The following is a 25,364-nucleotide window of genomic DNA, read 5'->3' on the forward strand; positions in this document are numbered from 1 at the left end:
TATATAAATAGCGTTTATCAACATTCTATACCGCCATGAGTTATATATATATGTATTACTGAAAATTTCATACTCCTCCCCGGCCAAATATACTCCTCAAAAGTAGTAAGAGGAGTAATATTACCCTTCTAGAAATATCTTAGTGCGACCTCTGGGTGTACGGGACTGTGTAAAGATGTGAATTTTTGCGGGATGAGCTGATGTTTTCTTTGCTACCTTTTTGAAATATGTACGGCCTTTGATCACTTGCATTACTGGGTTCAACACCGAGAATAACCGTTATTATATTTTGATAGAAAGGACATTTTGCGGGGATACCTTACATGTTTATGATTTTCACTGTTTATTTTTATATCAGTTCTAGGGAAAGTGGGTGATTTAAATATTTAGCTTTTTTATAATTTTTTTTTTTTTGTTTTTACTTTTTCATACCCCTGGATTGGTCCTACCATATACTGCAATGCGACAATACGGCAGTATATGTGGATTTAACACATGATCTATTACAATGTACCATTGGCACATTGTAACAGGTCTTGGAAATATAACAGAATATACTTCTGTATTCACAGTATATATTTGTAGTTATTCTAATGTAGTGGGGAGCTGTATGTTTTATAGTAAATTATAAGTGGCAATGTAAATATTATTATTTTAGTACACACATAATTTATCCTAGGGCACAGTGTGGTCAGTTGTGGTGTGAGGGGTACATATGATATGTGTGGGGGCACAGTGTGGTCTGTTGTGGTGTGAGGGGTATATATGATATATGTGGGGGCACAGTGTGGGCAGTTGTGGTGTGAGGAGTATATATGATATATGTGGGCCACAGTGTTGTCAGTGGTGGTGTGAGGGGTATATAATATATGTGGGGGTACAGTGTGGTCAGTTGTGGTGTGAGGGGTATATATGATATATGTGGGGCACAGTGTTGTCAGTGGTGGTGTGAGGGGTATATAATATATGTGGGGGCACAGTGTAGTCAGTTGTGGTGTGAGGGGTATATATGATATGTGTAGGGACACAGTGTGGTCAGTTGTTGTGTGAGGGGTATATATGATATATGTGGGGGCACAGTGTGGTCAGTTGTGGTGTGAGGGGTACATATGATAAATGTGGGGGCACAGTGTGGTCAGTTGTGGTGTGAGGGGTATATATGATATATGTGGGGGTACAGTGCGTTCCGTTGTGGTGTGAGGGGTATATATGATATATGTGGGGAGTACAGTGTGGTCAGTTGTGGTGTGAGGGGTGTATATGATATATGTGGGGTACAGTGTGGTCAGTTGTGGTGTGAGGGGTATATATGATATATGTGGGGTACAGTGTGGTCAGTTGTGGTGTGAGGGGTATATATTATATTACTTAGGAGCACAGTGTTATTCAGGTGACACTATAGTGTAAGTGACTGTAGTGTCTTTAGGCTCACAGAGGAGCTGCAAGGAAGCAACTAAACGTGAGCGTGAATTCTTTATCGACAAGTGATATCCTGGAGAATCAGTGCACTTTTATACCTGATGGAGATGATCATCACCTGTGAGTAGCTAAATGTCACTTCTGACAATCCTGTACAAAGTCTGACACTTTCTGCTTTACACGAGGTAGAAACAGAAGTCCTGTGGAAGGAAAGATATGGAGGCCTGGCGCAGCATTCCTGCATATAATATGCTGCCATGGGGTGCAGCAGCCATTTGGATAAATTACACAGGTCTGCTGCACCCCATAGGTCCATATTTTACATTGGCCTGCTGCAGCAGACCACCTTTGTTTTCTTACACAGGACTGCTGCCATCCCCTCTATGTAAAGTGCTCATGTACATAGGAGGCAGTTTTTTTGCAATTATATTCCTGTACATAGGGGGCAGTATTATAGTAGTTCTATTCCTGTACATAGGGAGCAGTATTATAGTAGTTATATTCCTGTACATAGGGGGCAGTATTATAGTAGTTCTATTCCTGTACATAGGGGGCAGTATTATAGTAGTTCTATTCCTGTACATAGGGAGCAGTATTATAGTAGTTATATTCTTGTACATAGGGGGCAGTATTATAGTAGTTCTATTCTTGTACATAGGGGGCAGTATTATAGTAGTTCTATTCTTGTACATAGGGGGCAGTATTATAGTAGTTATATCCCTGTGCATAGAGGGCAGTATTATAGTAGTTATATTCTTGTACATAGGGGGAAGTATTATAGTAGTTATATTCTTGTACATAGGGGCAGTATTATAGTAGTTATATTCCTGTACATAGGGGGCAGTATTATAGTAGTTATATCCCTGTGCATAGAGGGCAGTATTATAGTAGTTATATTCTTGTACATAGGGGGCAGTATTATAGTAGTTATATTCTTGTACATGGGGGGCAGTATTATAGTAGTTATATTCTTGTACATAGGGGGCAGTATTATAGTAGTTATATTCCTGTACATAGGGGGCAGTATTATAGTAGTTATATCCCTGTACATAGGGGGCAGTATTATAGTAGTTATATTCTTGTACATAGGGGGCAGTATTATAGTAGTTATATTCTTGTACATAGGGGGCAGTTTTATAGTAGTTCTATTCTTGTACATAGGGAGCAGTATTATAGTAGTTATATTCTTGTACATAGTGGGCAGTATTATAGTAGTTATATTCCTGTACATAGGGGGCAGTATTATAGTAGTTATATCCCTGTACATAGGGGGCAGTATTATAGTAGTTATATTCTTGTACATAGGGGGAAGTATTATAGTAGTTATATTCCTGTACATATGGAGCAGTATTATAGTAGTTATATTCCTGTACATAGGGGGCAGTATTATAGTAGTTATATTCCTGTACATAGGGGGCAGTATTATAGTAGTTATATTCTTGTACATAGGGGGCAGTATTATAGTAGTTATATTCCTGTACATAGGGGGCAGTATTATAGTAGTTATATCCCTGTACATAGGGGGCAGTATTATAGTAGTTATATTCTTGTACATAGGGGGAAGTATTATAGTAGTTATATTCCTGTACATATGGAGCAGTATTATAGTAGTTATATTCCTGTACATAGGGGGCAGTATTATAGTAGTTATATTCTTGTACATAGGGGCAGTATTATAGTAGTTATATTCTTGTACATAGGGGGCAGTATTATAGTAGTTATATTCTTGTACATAGGGGCAGTATTATAGTAGTTATATTCTTGTACATAGGGGGCAGTATTATAGTAGTTATATTCTTGTACATAGGGAGCAGTGTTATAGTAGTTATATTCTTGTACATAGGGGGCAGTATTATAGTAGTTATATTCTTGTACATAGGGAGCAGTGTTATAGTAGTTATATTCTTGTACATAGGGGGCAGTATTATAGTAGTTATATTCTTGTACATAGGGGGTAGTATTATAGTAGTTATATTCTTGTACATAGGGGCAGTATTATAGTAGTTCTATTCCTGTACATAGGGGGCAGTATTATAGTAATATTCTTGTACATAGGGGCAGTATTATAGTAGTTATATTCTTGTACATAGGGGGCAGTATTATAGTAGTTATATTCTTGTACATAGGGAGCAGTGTTATAGTAGTTATATTCTTGTACATAGGGGGCAGTATTATAGTAGTTATATTCTTGTACATAGGGGGTAGTATTATAGTAGTTATATTCTTGTACATAGGGGCAGTATTATAGTAGTTCTATTCCTGTACATAGTGGGCAGTATTATCGTACGATAGTTCTATTCTTGTACATAGGGGGCAGGATTATAGATAGTTAGCTTGTATATGGGAAAACATATTTTAGTAGTTTTATTTTGTATAAAGTAGGCAGGATTAAATGTGTTATTCTATATATACCAACAATTTGTCGGTTATGACCCCACCCATATTGTCTGACCACACCCACTTGTCTTGACTCCGCCCATAAAATGGGGCCGCTTTTACAGTTTTTTCCAGGGCCACTTTAAATTCCCAGTCCGCCCCTGCTTATATTTGCTACTTTTTTGGCGCATTGTGTATATTTGTGCCAAAAATTACTTTTCCACTTGCCTAGCAAAGTTAAATGTGCAGCAATTTTTCAGTATTGACACTGACCTATCTTTAAAATCCACATGTGGATATATAAAAAAGTCATAATATTGCCGCAATGGTAAAATGGCGCAATTGTGATGCAAAGTGTACATAAATGGTGCAATTTTGGCGCAAATAAACTCCAATCCTGAGCAGGCATAGGTTGAAGTTGAAAAGGGAGTTAAGGAGGAATTTGAAACTTTTGTGCTACTACAAAAAAGCACCAAAAAACAACAGGCTCACATGTCTGATATATCACCATCTAAGATGAATGAAACAAGTCTAAAACCCAGAAAAAAAAATTAAAAAAAAAGATACTCACAAATTTCCTGACTAAAGATAAATGCAAATTACAGTGCAATATTTGCATATATCAATAAAACAATTAGGTTGAAGAAAATGTGTAATATTTATTATCAAAGCAAAGTACTTCTTTCTCCACTAATGTTGGGACCTAACATCCTCCATCTTTCCCAACTAAGTTTCTGTTTACTTAAATTTTCAACTATAAGACAGAAGCTGAGATGTCAGATTAATAGAAGATCTATGGAGAGGGGAGGGAGAGAAGTGAGTCACAGCAGCTAGGTCTCCACCTACTGGCTCAGGGGTGAATGCATAATCACAGACAGAGGTTGCAGAGCAATGAGCTGCTAGGAAGGGAGACTACAAGTCAGATAATGAGCAAAAACAGCATTATTCCTACTGACTGCTTTTTTTTTTTACTTTATTTTAACTTGGCAAACATCCTAGACTACCCAAATTACCCCAAAAGGAAAATGTCATGCATTTTAGCTGCATGGACATATACATTGTCAGTCAGCTGCCTCTAAAGCCAGTAGGATCTTGTCATGTATCAGAAGAGGTCTGGACTCTCGTGATAGTGATGTAATATTACCACTGTACAAGGCATTGGTTCGGCCTCACCTGGAATTTGGCGTCCAGTTCTGGGCTCCGGTCAATAAAAAGGATGCACTGGAGCTGGAGGAGGTACAAGAGAAGAGACACAAAAATGATAAGGGGTATGGAGGGCCTCAATTAAGGAAACAATAAACCAACTAGATTTATTTAGTCTGGAAAAGAGACAACTACGAGGGGACATGATTAAGTTACATAAATATATGAATGGTCGATACAAAAATTATGGTGGCAAGTTGTTCCAGATTAAATCAAATCAAAAACAAGGGGGCACTGACTCCGCCTGGAAAAAACAAGGTTTAATCACCAGAGGCGACAGGGCTTTTTTTTCTATGAGAACTGTAGATCTGTGGAATAGCCGAGCTCAGGCATGGGTCACAGCAGGGACAGCAGAGAGCTTCAAGAAGAGTCTAGATGGCTTTTCATACCTAAATAACATTGACGGTTATTTGATGATATAGAATTGTTTCCCTTAAATCTCTTCCTCATCCAATCCCTTCCTTTCCTTGGTTGAACTTGAACTTTCAACGGTATAAATTATGTAACATGTAAACACTGAATGTGAAGAAGCTTTGAGCCATTTTACCAGCTCAGTATCTTATTTTGTATTGGAAGTCTAATGCTACAATGATATTTGTGCTTTGTTCTGAAAATAGATTGCACCGGAGCAATAAAACTTGGCTGTAATTCTGAGAATATGAACTCTTAACATCTCTCGTCTCACAGAAATGTCATATTGCAGCTGACTGTCAATACAGAGCCCTCAGAAGTTGTGTTTTACGTGAAGAAAGTACACTAGGGCGCGCCACAGGTTGGCAATAACTAAATGCTTCCTCATGCAGTGAAGGGACAATGTCCCCAGGTCACAAAGTATCATTTAAAGTTCTTCTTTAAAAAAATATGTTCTCAGAATCTTACAGAACTTTGATGACACAGCATCTCCGAGTTATTGCTAGGTTAACACATCTACCTAATGCAAAGCTGAGATGTTGTTCGGGAATAATCCAACAGGAAGCAACGCTACTATGTGAAGACCATGATACAAACAGATTTATCCCATTCTAAAGTTTCAATAATAATTCCTTTATTTATATAGCGCACACAGATTATGCAATGCATGGGGGGAAACCGGAGGACCCGGACGAAATCCATGCAAACACGGAGAGAACATACAAACTCTTTGCAGACACAAAGAGACTAAGCTTAGCCTTGACATCCCAAAAATGCACAAGTGGATAATGTTCCTACAGTTTTTACTCAGGGCAAAGGGGAGGGGCCTAGAAACAGCTTAATGCAGAGAGCAAGTAGCACGGACGTGTCAGGACACTGCACCACTGGAGAAGCATAAGTAGAACATAAATCAAACTTTTACATATATATATGCAAAGATATGATCACATAGAAATATAGAGCCAAGAACCTGGGGCTCATTTACTAAGGGTCTGAACGCCGCACTTTCGTCGGGTTTCCCGAATATTTCCGCTTTGTGCCGAATTGCCCTGGGATTTTGGCGCAAGCGACAATCGGGGGTCGTGACCGTCAGACAACCCGGCGGATTTGGACTAACCACGGAATTTAAAAAAGGATTTGTGCCGCAAGATCAGCACTCACATGCACCGGGAAGAAGCAGGTGAACTCCGGCGGACCTCGGCGCAGCAGCGACACACGCAGGAACTCGGACACACGATGTTACTGAATCGCGGCAGACCCGAATACTCGTCAGACAATGCACCGCGGGATCGTGACAGGACTGGGTAAGTAAATCTGCCCTACTGTCTCCAGAATTGTTTGGTCACAACTGCTGGTAGGTTCTTCTTAATAGATGTTGTTCAATCCATTTATGGCATATTTATGGTCCAATAGAATAAATGTATAAATGTGTTTGTAGTGAATCTGAATAACTCCACAGATTTTTAACCCCTTTGCGCACCATAACGTACTATAATGTTGTGGTGCTATAATGGGCGAATGGAGAGTGCTCATGAGCTGACAGTGCCTCTGTTGGACACCGCCATCTTGGATAGCTGATCAGTGCCCCCCATCCCCCGTGACATCATCAGAGGGCGCCGATTGGTTGGCTCGTAGAGACTCGGAGGCCTGCCATGGAAACTGATCTCTAATAGCCTGCCGATTACAGTATTTGGCAAAATGGCAAAAAAATTTGTACAAAAGATTTACATTTTTTAAAATCTACCAATCTACATTACCGTAATTTGGTGTCCCTGTGATCGTAGCGTCCCAAAAAATGAAGAGCTTAGGGTAGACAAAAGAATCAGGCAGGGAAAGCTGGAAAGGGGACTTAGTTCCCGCAGGGTCGCTGTCCGCTCCCAGATCCTGCTATACACATATTCTATTACCAGAATTAGTGTTACTGGCATAAACTTATAGAAGTTTCATCCAAAAATTTTAAGAAGTTAATCTGGAAATGTGTCTTTAACATTTAAAACGTAGGAGATCCACCGCTTGGGTCTGCAATATTATGGTGGCCGGTCTACAACCACTGGATACGGGACAACTACTGTAAGAATTAGAAAGTTCCTAGAGGGAGTTTATAGAATCTCAAAGGCTCTAATCAGCTTCCTAAAGACTCCTGGGGTCGGTTACTATGCAGATCCATTTTATTACATTCCCTTTTGTGCTGAGAACAGGAATCGGCACCGCTAATGGATCCCCTGTTGCTCTTACACTTATTTAGCAGACTTTCTATTTGACATGAGAATTAGTCCACTGCAAAGTCTCACCCCCTCCTGTACAATCTCATCATCCTTTCCACTTCTTTTACTGATTTTTAACTCTTTCAACGAAGGTTCATTTTGATTGTGCAGTAAAAAAAAAAAAAACATTAGTCAGTTTGCAATTAATGTGTCGTAGGCATAAAATGCGCATAAATATTTGCCATTCACTAATTGATAGCTCTGTCAAAATTCATAGTGTAAGCATCTGTCATGTATATGAGTCATAACCGGATAGCTTGTCTTAAATGATGAAATATAATCACTTATTATGGCCAATGCGTATTAATCAGAAACTGCAAAACACAGAATATTTAATGACTGGCTATCTCAATGAAGAAGGTGATCTATCTTAGGTTTTCCTAAATTATACTGAATGCCGTGAAGATCAGTGGGATCTTTCAACGTTGCAACAGTGGATGGGCCACTAGGGACAATCCCTAAAAATATCAATGTCCTTTGGTCCTTAAAGGACACCTGTCACCAGGTCTGTGTCACTTGTCCTGTCACTACTACCTGTTGGAGCATCTCACAAGCCTCCCATCCCAGCCTTTATCTAGTTATTTCATACATTATTCATTGTAAAATCATCTATTCTTTATCATGTAAATGAGACTGGTCACATGGTCAGAGGCAGTGATGTCACCCCTGTTACCCCTCCCCTCTCCTCCCCCTGCTCATGTCTGTGTGTAATGTATAGTAAAGCATGGCTAGTGTGTGTGCTGCATCTGCTGACATGCTGCATCCTCCTAATATACAGGTGAGAGACACAGACATCAGCTACACATGAATCTGACATGTTCTGCTGTAACATGGCTGCCTGGAGCTGCTGTATCTCTCCTATACACACACATGCACACACAGGCTGCAGGGGGCGTGGCCACCAGCACCAGGAAGCACATCATTATACAGCCTCACACCATTATACAGGCTGTCAGTCATGCACTGGGGGTGTGGCTGTGCCTCCCACTCATGAATAGAGTGGACAGCTTGAATATGCTAATGCTTCATTGGACATTTCACAGGTCATTTGCATACAGCTTTAGGACCTCATTGCTTAGGTTTACAGGCATGTAGAGGGACAATGAAGGGATAGAGGCAATGCTCTCTAATGGCAGTTTATGAAAATATATTTAGTTTAGGGGGGTTATTTTGCATGACGGGTTCTCTTTAACAGCCTAAGTATCATGAATTCTTTCACCTGCTCTCTGCACTCAGATTTATGATACACAAGTTCCAAACATGTTCTCCTTCCATTGTTAGGGGTGAATAATCTTTAAATGCTGAAACTAGAAGTGCTCCAACATATAGTCAGTTAAGGGAGGCTGTGGAGAAATTGCCAGTGTGGGGGTTCCTGTATTCTCCTAGCACATGTCTGGGAGACTGGTGAGCAATACACAAGTTTTTACTCTATTCCCAATCATATCATAGTGTAGATTGAAAATATATATTATAGTGGAATGTACCACACATAGAACTAAAGACTATGCTGTCATCAATGAAAAACTATCCTTTAAATATGATGCCTCAAAGTTCTAAAAATATTTCCAGGGAATGGGAAAACATTGGAACTCTGACTTTTAACTTGTCTTCTACTGCTATATTGATGGTCCATGGGAGTTGCTAAAAGGAATAGCACCAAGTACGAAGAGAAGTGATATGGATTCTCAACTTTTGTGCCAAGTCAAGTTCTAGCCCTGGTTATCACAATGTAGCAATGTCTATGCAGTGTAAGACCAAAAATTATCTTAATTTGGATTCCTATTTTAGAAGCAGCAGTTTCACAAAATGCAACAATGCCCAATCTGCAGGGGATGAGTTGTCCTATAGACCGTCTCATAGTTGTGTGTTAGACTTGCAGGGCCTAGTTCATCAGATCGGTGTAGGATGCTGCAACACAAACTCTCGATCTTAGACAAATCCCTTATCCTGTGGATAGAAGATAAATGAGAATGAAAACTGAGCAGCAAAATATACAAAATAACAGCCCAATGTGTGGTAATTAAAAAAATTGTGGGGCATTTTAAAGACAATGGGGTTCATTTACTAAGGACCCGAATCGCGTTTTTCCGTCGCGTTACCCGAATATTACCGTTTTGCGGCGATTTTCCCTGAATTGCCCCAGGTTTTTGGCGCACGCGATCGGATTGTGGCGCATCGGCGCCGGCATGCACGCGATGGAAATCGGGGGCGTGGCCGTCGAAAAACCAGACGGATTCGGAAAAACCACAGCATTTTTTTTTTAAAAAGTGACGCTTTACACGCACTTACCTGCACCCAGCAACGGATCGTGAATTCCAGTGAACTCCGACAGACTTCAGCGCAGCAGCGACACCTGGTGGACAATGGGCGCACCTTAGTGCATCAACGGAAGACCCGAATCCTCCACAGAGAACGCGTCACTGGATCGCGACAGGACTGGGTAAGTAAATGTGCCCCAATATTTACGGTAATAGATATAGTACTACGTAAAAATAAAATGAAACTGTGTTAATAATAAAAAAAACTGATTTAAAAGCGTAATCCTGAAATGATATATTCTCTTTTACGAATCATTATTGGAAGAACAAATTATTTTGACCCGAACTAAAAAGTTGATCCCTCATTATTGAAATTTTAAACATTGCTAAATATAATTAATGCCGATTCACACCCCGCACAATGGGGATGGGGATTAACATAAAATATTTCTTTACGTGTAATACCAGGGAGGTTTTGTGTTTGATAGAATGTTATTATAGATGGGGAATGTAGGGCAGAGCGAGAGATTCATGTCGATGAATATAGAAGTTCCATTAAAAAACTTTCTCTACTATCACTACAGACCAGCTGTGGGAAAAGCCTTGTGGGAAATGTCTGGAAATGAAGATACAATGTTCTAGGTATTTGGTGTCACTATGTATCTATACAGATAATGAGCACATAACTATTATAAAGGGAAATACTACAAATGTCACTGCATTCGAAACTCAACTTGTAGCACCAGCTGATCCGATGGCCAACCATGTAGAGCGCCAATAATTTAGCTGCTGGGGTCAGGGAACCAATTTTTGCAACATACTGGGGCACATTTACTAAGGGTCCTCACACCGCATTTCGGTCGTATTTCACGACTATTTCCGATTTGCGCCACATTTAACAGAGGTTTTTGGCGCACGTTATTGGATTTTGGTGCAATCGCATCAACTTTCATGCGACACAAATTCTGTCACAAGACATGCACTCACATACACCGGGAAGAGGATGGTGAACTCCGGCGGACCTGAGCGGAGAAGCGACACATGCAGGATATCGGGCGCACGATCTTAATGAATCGCGGCAGCCTTCATCCTCCTTGGACAACGCACCTCGGGGATCACACAGGGACCTTGGCTTTTGGTAAACCCTTTTTTTGTTTCACTTCTTCTCAGTGTCTTTGCATTTATTTGTTACTTGATGCAAATAGTCAACTCCCAATTAGCCTCCCCGGGGCAAGACCTTCCCCCACTTTTTCTCCATAAGGGAGGAGAATTTTTGTATCAGTTTTCTTAGTGAATAGATTGTGTTTTGGAGTTTACACATAAAACCTCAATACCTGAAGGATAAAAAAATTGGCACCATGTCTCTGCTGAGTTCAAGAGGATGTTCCCATGCTGCGGTTGTGTTGAGGGAATGCTTTAACGAGTGTTTTGGGAATGCACCAGTTTGAAGTGTTTCTAGGAGGGGATGAGGACACCATGGTCTTTGTATTCTCCATAACTCTACCACATTCCCCAATCTTCTATCTGCTCCAGCTCTCTGACCTCTCAGTCCGGTCTCATTCTTAGGCATTTCTTGAGTGCTTCCCAAGCTTACCTTCTGCAAGTCGACCAGCCACCCTACCCATATACACTGAATCCATAAAGTCAAGGGCAAACTTCTGATGGTGGATCGCACCAGAACTCCTCACCACATCCGGGACCCCTTCATCTCTGCTTGGACTGTGAATAATGTTTCAGGGTACTCCTACTTGCTTCTGGCCGCACCCAACCGCCATGCTGCCTGACATTTTGGCCAATCGTTGCATGCCGCGTTGGAGGTCTTGGTTCCCTTTACTAATTCCGCCATTTTCTTCTTCTCAGCTGCATGCCAAATATAAGAAGATTACCGCAGTCATGGTCCCTGGATCTATTAGTCAGTTTCCCTCATTTATCATGTTGGAATTTGATGGTAGATTGGGGATGATGCTCATTGTAGGGTTCTCAATCCAAATTATACTATGTGTTCCATCCATTTTAAGAGAGATTTCCTAATATACTGTAGTTAGTAGAAAAATGTGCTCAGTAGGATAAAGGAGGATTCAAATGCAGGGACCCCACTGATACTTAGAATGGAGGATTAAGCAATTCTATTACTTACTGAACAGTAGGTCTGCCGCACACCCCCTGCTTGGAGGATTACAACCCATTCACTTAAATGTAATTGTCTTGCACATACATAGATAGCGGGTGGCCAGGACTGCCGCTGTGCAGGAGAAATACCAACTAGACCTGTGAACCTTCATTCTCTGGATCAGCATTTCCTAGCTTTAAATAATGGCATTTTCACTTTGAGAGGGTTTTACAAAACGTATTCAATATACTGAATGACAGTAATACGTCTTCTATGGGACTTGATCAGATTTTCAAATATTCTGGAGTGTCCTAGAAAAATTCACTTGTACGAGTAGAGAACATTCAGGAAAGAAATCTCAAAGTGTATATCCTGTTCCTGTAACATTGTGAGGACATTGTACAGGGAGGGGGAGGAGATAAGCTGTGACATCATCTATTGTCAGTAGTGATGTAATGATGGGTCAGTGTTATCTATATAGAGGACATTGTACAGGGAGGGGGAGGAGATAATCTGTGACATCATCTATTGTCAGTAGTGATGTAATAATGGGTCAGTTTAACTATATAGAGGTCATTGTACAGGGAGGGGGGAGGAGATAAGCTGTGGCATCATGTATTGTCAGTAGTGATGTAATGATGGGTCAGTGTTATTTATATAGAGGTCATTGTACAGGGAGGAGGAGATAAGCTGAGAATTAACTTACTGAGAATTATACGTTGACCAACAAAGACTGAAACCACCTGTGTAGGTTTTGGATGGAGAGATGAACTTACTGAGAAAAGAGTTGATTACAATCTTCTTTCATCCTATCCTAGGGTAGACCTTCCATATTTACCAGTAAGTCCTGGACAACCCCCTTTTTTCGATATAAGTGAATAATGGAAATAACACAGTGTACCTATAATTTAATAGTAGCCTAATGGCTCGCCCATTATATTGTACCTATACGGTATAACATGCTGTAAAGAGTCTTTGCACAAGGCGTTGTCCTATTCGTGACGCCTAAAAGAGCAATTTTGATAATAACGTTTTAATAAGGACGTGCGATTTATGCAATTCTATGATACATGCGATGAAGAGGTTTTAATGCCTCGAGCACAATAGGAGCTCTGAGAAAACCGCATTTATAACTTTCTCTCTTCACAAACAGTAAAAAAAAAGAGCCTATAATCTCCGTACACTCGGGGAGCGGATCACTATATATAACTCCCTCTAAGTTGTCAATTATATCCCCCACAATGGTGCTGAGTCACAAACATTCCTCATTGTTTTGTAGGTCAGAGCCTACCCTTTTGGATTATTTTTAGCGTGTGATATTATGGCAAATGCACAAGGTTTTCTTAAGCTGAGAGCTCGGAGTGATTAAGCGGGAGCTGAGCACAACAAGAACCTCATTTCCCCGACGCTAAATGCATTTCGTCTTATTCAGCTGCTGTTGAAGGTACTTGTAAAGTTCCCCTAATGGACAAGTTGTGACTCATTTATGGAAGTCTGCAACTTCACTCATAGCAATAACACTTCAGAAATTTGGGTTCGGAGTTGGCGCTCATTAGTCCTGCGCCTAATAAACATGGCCGGATAAATAACAGCAGAGGTGGGTGATGTATAGTGTATATGGGGGCTTATTAAACAGACTGATGACACCAAGGCGCCTGATAATTGTATTAGGCCGCGTTTGAGGCTTCTACTGTTATGTCCTTGTCATTTTATGCTTAGGGGGAGTCTTGGGTATGATATGGTTTTCTGATTGGCTTTTTGGCAGAATTGGTCCTTAAAGGAAACCTGTCGCCAAATTTTCCACAAATACAGCCAGTGGCTGATTCCTATAGATACCTAGTAACTATCTGACCCCCTTCTTTTAGCTAAAAATTGTTTCCCTTAGATCCCCATAAAATCAACATTATAAACTTGCCTGGTATCTATGGATCTATAGTGGGAGTCGGGGGTGTGGCCTAATGTCATTTGACCAAGGTCACATCATCAGAGGTCCTTTAGCCTCTTAACATTAGCAAAATGGACTCCATGCACATATCTAACGACATAAAAAAACACAGCACTTCTGCATGGACTTCAACTCCTCTCCATGCAGGTTGCTGTGATTTCATGTGATATGATATGCTGTGATTTCATGAGATATATGCTTGGAGTACAGTTTGCTAATGTTAGAAGGCTAAAGGACCTGCAATTATGTCACCCTGGTCACATAACATTACAACTGCATGAAGAGAAAGCAGAGCTGCTGGATTCAGCATGCCTTCAGCACACTTACCTTGACTCGCAGTGAACATTGTTGATACAAGGTAAAGTTATAAAGTTGAATATATGGGAATCTGAGGGGAACAATTTATAGCTAAAAGAAGGGTGTTAGTTAATAGGGCTCTATGGAAACCTTCAACTAGTTAGGTTTGAAGAAACAGGTTACATTTGAAGATTTGTCAGAAAAAAACACTTCTATACCAGCTCACACAGTCCCCCAATATCCTGTTATCCAGGACAGTGGCAGAATAATGTCCTTCTATGTTTTGGGAGGTTCACCACAGGAAAAAAATAATAACCTCAAAAGGGGTCCAAGCAGGGGTGCACCATCCATGAGGCTAGTTGATCCTCTTGCCTCAGACAGCACCACTTGCAGCAAGATGGGGGCATCATCAAGGGTGCAATCATCACCTGTTATAAAGTAGGACCTGGCACCTAAAAATAGTATCTCTCCACACACAATGTCAGCATAGGTGACACTGCATGGAGAACCCACTTTCCAAAATAACCTACAGGCAGTCCCCGGGTTACGTACTACATAGGGTCTGTAGGTTTGTTCTTAAGTTGAATTTGTATATAAGTCGGAACTGTATATTTAAGTTGGAACTGTATATTTTATAATTGTAACTCAAGTCAAATTTTTTTGGTCTCTGTAACAATTGGATTTTAAAATGTTGGGTTGTTATAAGAAATCAGGATTAACAATAAAGCTTCATTACTGACACTTGTGATAACTGTTACAGCTGTTTATTGTAAAAGTACAACATCCAGAGGTCTGTTTGTAACTAGGGGTCGTCTGTAAGTCGGTTGTTAAGTAGGGGACCGTCTGTATATAACTTCTGGATGGGGCAGAGGGGGTGCCGGTCTATAGCCCACATCTGGCAGCAGGGAGTTTAGATTCATCCCTGGTTAAAGAAGAGTCATGCAAGTACCGTATATATCCTCCAGGCCTGATAGATGACCATAACTCTAGTGCATCATCGCCAGGAAACTAGGTGGTACTGCTGTAGGTAGGTTATTGTATAATGATGTTCGTTTCCTGTAGGACATTATTTACACTTAATCGAGGAATTTAAAATTGACTCTTTTCCACCCCCTGATTCCATACCGGTCATTCAAGTACCGTATTTTTTGGACTATAAGGCGCACCGGATTTTAAGGCGCACTATCAACAAATGTCTGCTAAAACCTCTAGGTTCATATATAAGGCGCACCGGATTAAAAGGCGCACCTGATTATAAGGATGAATGACCAGCAGGTGGCAGACCTGTGCACAGTTCAAGGCAGCTGTTGTCTGTAAGTACGGTTCATATATAAGGCGCACTGGACTATAAGGCGCACCTTTGATTTCTGAGAAAATCAAAGGATTTTTTTGTGCGTCTTATAGTCCAAAAAATACGGTACATTGGGGGAGATGTATTAATGTGTTTAGACCAGTGTAGGGTAGAGCTAGACATATCACTTCTGCGTCAGATTAATTCCTGGATGATAAATCTGGTGTGGGATAAAACTGGGGAGTCCTAATTTGCCCCTCCTATGAATTGGCCTAGTTTGCATTTTCTGATGGAGGGACTGAATTTCCTGGTGCACTGGCTATCTCCAGCCAGGCCACACCTTCTTTTACTAATGCCACGCCCCTTTTAGGACGAAAGAGAAAAATGCTTAAAAATGGCCTAAAACCGTCAATAAATGAGGCGTACTGCATTTCAGGTGCTAATGACTCTATTTTTCTGGCGCAGACAGATTGATACATCTCCCCAGTATGCTTAACTCTGTATAATTGATAATTTTCAAAAATATAGATAGGAATTATTGAAAACTGGTCACGGTCATGGATAATAAGATGGGGTATCTTGTTTGACTGAATTTTTAAAGGGATTTTTGCAAGGTTCAAAACCATGGCTGCTTCCTTCTATAAACAGCACCACACCTGTCCATGGTTTGTGCCGGTATTGTATAGAAATGAGAGGAGCTTAGTTGCAATACCACACACTACCAATGGTCAGGTATAGAGGTGTTTTTCAACAGTCGTGTTTTTCAACCCCTTTAATGATTCCTTTTCAAAAAAGTTTTACCATGTTTTAATGTTTTCCACAGGATTGAGAGAAACAATCTGATCGGTGGAGGACTTGAAGGGATCCCTATTGTTTATGAGAACATGGGTGCAATTCTCACTTAATGAATATAATTTCTGAGCATAGCGCTTGGGTATTTCTGGCTCTCTTCTAGACACAGAATGAGAGTGCTGGAGATACCTGAGCACTATGCTCAACTCAATTTCCAACACTCCCCCTTCAAAGGCTTTTCCAGTGGTTCCCCAATAGGATCTAATGGAAGTTTCTCAAAGGGGGGGGGGGGGGTCATGTAATACGTATTTCCAAAATCTCAGCGCAGACACCTGTTAAATACCTGTGCAAGCCCTGAAATTCCCAAAAAAGGCTCACAGTCCGCGAAAGTGCGATTGGCGACCCTTAGTAAATAAGCCCCATTGTTCTGCCTTCCCCCATCACACTCACCTGCAACTGTTTTGTTTTTGGGACGATCTATAAGTCCTCATTTTCTATGCGACCATTTTCTGTTTCTTTGAAGACATATAGGGTTACAATTAAGTGAGAATTTATATTCATTTTTTACTTGTTATCTTGCCTGAGGATATGTTCACACATTGTGGTCGTATTGTGCTTTTTTTTGCTGCATTTTTCACAAAATTGCAGCAGAATTACACATTGCCAGATGTATAACAAAAGGTTCATATTGGTATAAATTGTTTTTTTTTATAACTCAGCAATTACTATTAATATGTTTTCTCCAATTTATGTAATTAGATTTTTCAACAAATAGAACATGTTAAAGGGAATTTGACTTATTCTTTAAATCTATATAATGGACATTGTACAGGGAGGGGGAGGAGGTAAGCTGTGACATCATCTATTGTCAGTAGTGATGTAATGATGGGTCAGTGTTATCTATATAGCGGTCATTGTACAGGAAGGGGGAGGAGATAAGCTGTGACATCATCTATTGTCAGTAGTGATGTAATGATGGGTCAGTGTTATCTACACTCACCGGCCACTTTATTAGGTACACCATGCTAGTAACGGGTTGGACCCCCTTTTGCCTTCAGAACTGCCTCAATTCTTCGTGGCATAGATACAACAAGGTGCTGGAAGCTCCTCAGAGATTTTGCTCCATATTGACATGATGGCATCACACAGTTGCCGCAGATTTGTCGGCTGCACATCCATGATGCGAATCTCCCGTTCCACCACATCCCAAAGATGCTCTATTGGATTGAGATCTGGTGACTGTGGAGGCCATTTGAGTCCAGTGACCTCATTGTCATGTTCAAGAAACCAGTCTGAGATGATTCCAGCTTTATGACATGGCGCATTATCCTGCTGAAAGTAGCCATCAGATGTTACAGGGTACATTGTGCTCATAAAGGGATGGACATGGTCAGCAACAATACTCAGGTAGACTGTGGCGTTGCAACGATGCTCAATTGGTACCAAGGGGCCCAAAAAGTACCAAGAAAATATTCCCCACACCATGACACCACCCCCACCAGCCTGAACCGTTGATACAAGGCAGGATGGATCCATGCTTTCATGTTGTTGATGCCAAATTCTGACCCTACCATCCGAATGTCACAGCAGAAATCGAGACTCATCAGACCAGGCAACGTTTTTCCAATCTTCTACTGTCCAATTTCGATGAGCTTGTGCAAATTGTAGCCTCAGTTTCCTGTTCTTAGCTGAAAGGAGTGGCACCCGGTGTGGTCTTCTGCTGCTGTAGCCCATCTGCCTCAAAGTTCGACGTACTGTGCGTTCAGAGATGCTCTTCTGCCTACCTTGGTTGTAACAGGTGGCGATTTGAGTCACTGTTGCCTTTCTATCAGCTCGAACCAGTCTGCCCATTCTCCTCTGACCTCTGCCATCAACAAGGCATTTCCGCCCACAGAACTGCCGCTCACTGGATGTTTTTTCTTTTTCGGACCATTCTCTGTAAACCCTAGAGATGGTTATGAGTGAAAATCCCAGTAGATCAGCAGTTTCTGAAATACTCAGACCAGCCCTTCTGGCACCAACAACCATGCCACGTTCAAAGGCCTCAAATCACCTTTCTTCCCCATACTGATGCTCGGTTTGAACTGCAGGAGATTGTCTTGACCATGTCTACATGCCTAAATGCACTGAGTTGCATCCATGTGATTGGCTGATTAGAAATTAAGTGTTAACGAGCAGTTGGACAGGTGTACTTAATAAAGTGGCCGGTGAGTGTATATAGAGGTCATTGTACAGGGAGAAGGAGGAGATAAGCTGTGACATCATCTATTGTCAGTAGTGATGTAATGATGGGTCAGTGTTATCTATATAGGTAATATGGAATTATATGGGAAATATAAAAACATTGCTGATGAGAAACCTAATGGAATACTAATCATTTTATATTATTAACCTTATGTGTAAACTGATTTTATAGGGGTTTGGAATGTATACAGAATAATGTTTGTTGAAAATAAAGTTTTTAAGAATATGTATAAAAGAAGGGACGAATGTTTGAGACGCTAGCAACGCCCCGGAAGAAGCCTTGCCGGCGAAACCCTGGGTCGGGCGGAGAGAAAGCTAGCGTCCCGTTATGTGAATTTGTGATATGCGCATTTTTATTGGATTTTTGTGAGTATAATGAACTGGAATAAATTTTAATCTTGTTGGAACGTACCACACCATCTGCCTGAATATTTTCTTCCAGTTACAATATAATAAAGGAGGAGAATGAGAACGTGATGGTGCTAGTCTGAATGGTGACATACTTTCAGCAGGAGAAATTGAAGATTGGTGCTGTTCATCGAAGTTTTAGAAATCTTGGAGCTCCGGTCATAGTGAAAATATTTTTCTCTATTTTGTGGACTTTTTCAAAGACTGTGTGGACCGGTCTTATACCGTGAGTAGCTCCTTAAGGGGCAAAACTGTGCACCACAAACAACTGTGTTTTATCTATATAGAGTTCATTGTACAGGGAGGGGAAGGAGATAAGCTGTGACATCATCTATTGTCATTAGTGATGTAATTGTGGGTCAGAGTTATCTATATAGAGGTCATTGTACAGGGAGGGGGAGGAGATAACGCTCTGATATCATCTTTTGTCAGTAGTGATGGGTCTTTATATATATGGGTCTATGTCATGATGTTAACTATATAAAGGTCACTGAGCAAGGATGGGGAGGAGATACACTGTAAAAAGAGAGCAAGTTGTGAGCCAGAGTGGAAGCAATACACTAAGTAGTTAAGTAGTGTGAGAATCCCAGTAAGGGCTTGATCCAGACATTTTGGGGCAGATTTACTTATCCGGTGCGTTGTACGACGTGGATTCGGGTCCAGCGCTATTCACTAAGCTCGTGAGCCCATGTTCCTGCATCCATTACTTCTGCGCCGAAGTCGGCCGGAGTTCACCTGCTTCTTCCTGGTGCATGTGAGTGCTTGATCTTGCGACACAAAACCATTTTTAAATACTGCGGTTTGTCTGAATCCATCGGTTTATCCGACGGCCACGCCCCCTGATTTCTGTCGCGTGCAAGCTGGCACCGATGCGCCAAAATTCTATTGTGTGCGCCAAAATTCGGCAATTCGGCGCAAAACGGAAATATTCGGGAAACCCTACGAAAGTGCGGCGGCGTTCGGACCCTTAGTAAATGAGCCCCTTTGTGTCTTATTGGCAATAATTGGGCTCTCTGGATTTCTCTTGCAGTGCCATAATAAAAAAAAGAAGAGCTTTTCTTATGTCCCGCATGAGATTCCTTCAGAAATATTTATCTCCGCATCTTGACTGCTACTATGGCAGCAGAAACCACCTCTCCTACTGCCAGCCTTCTGACCAATGGATCAAGGCTGAGGTTCTCAACTTCCTGATCTACAACATAATCATCGTCACAGCCAACCAGTCCACTGTCTTGTGTGTGACTACAGGAAGGACCCTTTACAGCCTCTTACCTGCTGATGTTCTGGACTGTGTCTATCATTTAAGAGACTGAGTTATGCAAAGATTCCATTAACATCACAGGCCTCCCTTCCACCATTTGCCCAGAAATCCATTACCACACACACACACCGGGAGTGCCCCAGGGGGGCCTCTTATTTACATTGCGGCCTCCACCTCTTCTTGCATCTCCCTACTAGTCCTGAAGGGCGTGGACATGGCCTGTGGACCAAGCCAACATGACACATTCTGGCGCTAGGCCTCAACTACAGCCAGCCACTCCAGTCCCTGGAAATCCAGCTGCCCCCACACTGCGCTCAGGCCCTCATGGGATAACATTGCACCCGCAGAATTTGTTCAGAATTTTTCATCTGCACCAAAGGCTCTTGACAAAACTGACAATAAGGCTCTTATTGTACTGCATAATATGTATATAACATATATGTGATGTATATATATGTGTGTATCTGTGATGTCTTTATGCTGTATGGGTATATGTTGTAATGTGTGTATATATGTATGTGTGTATATATGCTGTGTGTCTGTACATGGCACTATATGTGTGGATATGTGATGTTCATATGCTCTATATGTGTGCGTATGTGTGTAAGAGACATATCTCGTTGCATCAGACTGAAGTGGCATCTGGTATAGCAAGCAGAGCCCTAAAGAATGGAGAGTCCCAGGACAGGAGCCATGGTTGCTGACAGCTCCTCCACATGAAAAATTTACATCATCTCATGCACTTATTCAAAAATGGTAAGGGGCACAGGAGTGTGCGAAAGCTGTGGGATCACAGGCCAATTGAGGTTGGAAGGATACATAACAAGACATATGTATATTTTTAAGGGAAAGGGGGCCCCATGCAGAACTCTGCTATAGGGCCCTGACTTACATACTGTGACCCGAATGGAGGTTAGTGGGTTGTTTGTATAGCATTTTCACGGCTTTGTAGTACAAGTCAGAGATATAACACGGCTACAAAAGAGTTGTCTCCTTACCTGATGCCGTGCCAGACTGTCTTGGTCCCATTCGAGGAGCCCAGAGCTTGATCGCTGTATAACTGCTGGAGTTTTACATAAATCCTTCTTAGTAGACTCTGCACGGTTAATAAAACCTGACATCTCTCTCCCTGAAGGAGGGACCTTTATAATATCAGCTATTTTTCCCTAAGTCTCCGTACTCTTTTTCCTTCCTTTGCCTGTCTTCACTGAGCAGAGCTTAACCAGGCTTGTCTCTCTCCAGCCGGCAGGGGAACCAATTATCAGTGTAAGTGGTGCAGGAACCAAGCAGGCTCCCGAGTCTTGTTTTTGTAAATGATCCATTGCATAAATGCGAGGGAAAAAAAACTACTTCCTGAATTTTAAGCAAAGATTTTAGTTTTTTTCCCTCGGATTGTTTCAGTGAGACAAATATAATAACTCTGAGTACATAGGAATAGATGCAATCTGGGGTTTGTTGGAAGATAAAAATGCAGTTATTACAAAATTGCATAATTTTATCTTAAAGCGGTTGGCTACTTTACAATACTTATAATATGTATTTAAGTGTGGGGGGCAGAATCTACCAATAATCTACCAGTATACATCTACTTATAGTTCTGCTCCGCTTCCTTGATATGTTAAGTGAGACCTTCTGTTCTTTATGCGTTATCCGATATGCATTCAGCATTGTGCACGACTATGGGCCTACATAGATGTTTAGGGAATTTGTCGGGTCCTCGGGTAAAAAGTAAGTATTCAGAGGCAGTTGCTTAATTATTTAGAGCATTGGAGCTACCTAAAATGGTTGCAATAGTTAAAGTACAAGCTCATACCAAAGAGGAAACTAAGGAGGCAGAAGCGAACCAGAGGGCAGATGCAGCCTCTAAGCAGGCAGCCCTGATTCCCCTCCCCATTTTAGGACATGCTGTGGTTTTAATGCCAACCAAAGAGGAGGTGGATTTTGACCTTCTCCAAAAACTTCAAGAATCTCCTAAACAGGAGAAGTGGGAAAGGAAAATGGCCAAGAAGAACTAGGAGGGCTTAAATGCAATAAGTTTAGAGTTATGCCTTACTAGGGCACTGTATCCCAGGATGTGTGCCCTATCACATGGCCCTATACATCAATCCAAGGAAGCAATGGTTAGTCTTGTTAAGCAAGGATGGCTTGCCCCAGGATTCAACAATGCTGCTGCTAAATATGTCCAGGGCTGCATTATCTGTGCATGCTACAATACCGAGAGAACAGTTAAGGTACCTACTAGGTGCACCCTAAGGCCATTGTACCTGTTTCAGAGCGTGCAAATAGATTTCATTCAACTTCCAAAGGTAGGCATATATGAGTATGTCTTAGTGTGTGTGGATCTCTTTCCAGGTTGGCCAGAAGCCTGGTCCACAGCAAAAGCTAATGAAAAGATGGAAGCAAAGAAAATTTTGGCAGAACAAGTATGCCGATTTGGGGTTCTAGAGGTAATAGAAAGTGATTGGGGAACCCATTTTACTTCTGAGTGCTACTGGAAATATTCCATGCCTTAGGCATGGATTAAGCTTTTCGTGCACCATACCAACCTCAGTGGAGTGGGAAGAATGTTTGCCTTTGGTCGTGCACTCTGTCAGAGTAACAACGAATCGGAAGACTCAGCTGAGTCCTTATAAAATATTATTTGGCTCTGCACCTAGAACAGCCGCTGCCTGGTAAGGCAAGAGTTAACAATTTACAATGTTATTGTCCAATTATGTTCTTGTAAAGCAAGCTGGAAGCTGAGTGGAGAAGTGCTACCACCTGACCAAAGGTGTATATAAACCCCTGGTGGGCGGGAGCACATAGTCTTAGGTCTAAGTTCTTAAGTCTAAGGTATGTGTTAGTTCAGTGTGTTCTTCTGAGAGAACCAGTCCTCATGGACTGTCTGCGGTAGCAAGTGTAATAATGATGTACATATTTATAACACTTTGGTAAAAGTTACTACTATTTAAAAAGCACTTTAATTGGAAAAATGACAAAAAATCTTATTTTTTCACATTTGTAGTCAATTATTGGCAAATTTTAAATATGTAATTATTAAAACTATTGTATCAAGATAAAGTCTCACATGTCTGGAAAAAAACAAGTTAAATTTTTATGATATGTAAAGCTTTTTGTAAAGATATGGTCATTTAAAGAAGCGCATAGCAGAACTTCAAAAATTGACCTGGTCTTTCTGGCACCAATAACCATTGGTACTGAAGAGGTTGAAGCCCGGAGACTGGGTCACGTGAGAAAGGCATTGGATCCATGTCTGTTCCAGGTCCAGTTGGATACACCGACTTCGGTAAAATTGGAAGGAAAGTCGACCTGGATACATGTCTCCCACTCCAAGAAGTTGCTTAAATCATGAGTTTGGGAAAGTAGGTTGAATTTCATACCTGTCCATGAGCAATCACCCTGCCAGGACCTTATATTCATGAATACTATCATAAGGTCCTGGCAGGGTTATTGTTCATGGACAGATAAGATCACATGACAATTTTATGGTCAGGAATGTCTGGCTGATGAGGTAAAAGACAGGAGGCTTCACACTACAAGAAAGCAGGATACAATTTTTAATAGATGTATATTGGCAAATTATCTAATATCCAGCCCCGCACACTTACACATATTACAAAAAAACATTAGGCAGCATGGCCAACCCCAATAACTTCTGGATGTAGGGGGGTCTCCTGGTCATCAGAGCTTCAGCCCCCAGTTATCAGTCATTAGGATCAAACAACGAACCAGCCCCTTCATTACTTACAATGGAATAGCGCCATACCAAGGAGTATGGTTGCGCCCGGTACTGCAACTCAGTTCGATCAAACATTGATGGATCCATATTGAAGTCTGGAAAAAAAATCTATTTGATACCATAAGAAATAAAATATTTATTTGTCATCCTTCAAAACACATGAAATCCATTGTTGTGAGCAATATTCACCAGAGGTTACAGCTTGGCCTCAACTTTATCATTCAGTCTTGATATTCTCTGAAGTTTATTATACAAAAAAATCACCATGGATTCGGTTCTTTTGTGTTTTTTTTTTAAGTCTTTCATTTTTATTTGAACTCGATTCGATGGGGACTTGCCGAGGCTTAAGTGCTCAGAACAAAATCAAGAGAAAGTTTGAAGGTTTTTTTGTGTGTGTGTTGGAATGGGCGCCCATCATGAATGCCGCCACCGTCTAATGACATTTCCTTTCAGAAAATAAATACTGCGTTCTGTGATTATTTACGCATGATTTTGGAGGGACGGCTCGTCTTCTTGAATATATTTGGCATCGGCTTGAAAACTTGATTTCCCACATGAAAGAAATTGTACATGTTTAAAATTTAACAGTAACAATGTCTCCGACGCCTTTCATCCTCTTTCTACTGTATATACACAAAACCTTCGCTATATCTGATTGAGGGATAAAAAGGAGCCCATGGGATTTGCTGCTCAGAAGTCGAAAGGATTGTTTCTCCCGCTCGCCACCAATGAGTGACATTTTCTATGCAGTTTTATTTTTTCCTCTATTGGGGGAACTATAGCAGAGCTGGCACATTTCCCGAAAAGACAGAATAGAAAAATCCTAACATAGCAATTAATTATTTCCTACTCTAATCCTAAAGCCATTTGTACTAAAATGTTTAATTAGAAGTGTTTTGAAGCCTGAAGATGAATTGTATGATTATCAATGTCTGATGATGTAGTGGAAGTATGGTCGTATAGTAACCCTTTCCCACCGACTTGGTTTTTATATACATAAATATATAATTTTTTTTCACATTTTCATAAAACCTTTTAACTTTTCAGTTCGTGGGGAGATGCATCAATCTGTCTACGGCAGAAAATTGGAGTAATTTGACCCTGAAATGCTGTGTGCCACGTTTTAAACCATTTTTAAGCAGTTTTCCGACACATCTAAAAAGGGGTGTGTCCTCAGTAACTCGTTTTCCAGCTTGTCTGAAAAGGGGGCATGTCCTTGGTAACTAGTTTTTCAAAAGAGGGGGCGTGCCCTCCGTATATAGGGGGCGTGATCGGACAGAAAATTTAATTCAATACCGTGGAAACTAGACAAACTAATGGGCGGTGCAAAATACGACTCACCAGTC

This window comes from Engystomops pustulosus, chromosome 3 (assembly GCF_040894005.1).
Source record: "Engystomops pustulosus chromosome 3, aEngPut4.maternal, whole genome shotgun sequence".
In the NCBI taxonomy this organism is placed as follows: domain Eukaryota; kingdom Metazoa; phylum Chordata; class Amphibia; order Anura; family Leptodactylidae; genus Engystomops; species Engystomops pustulosus.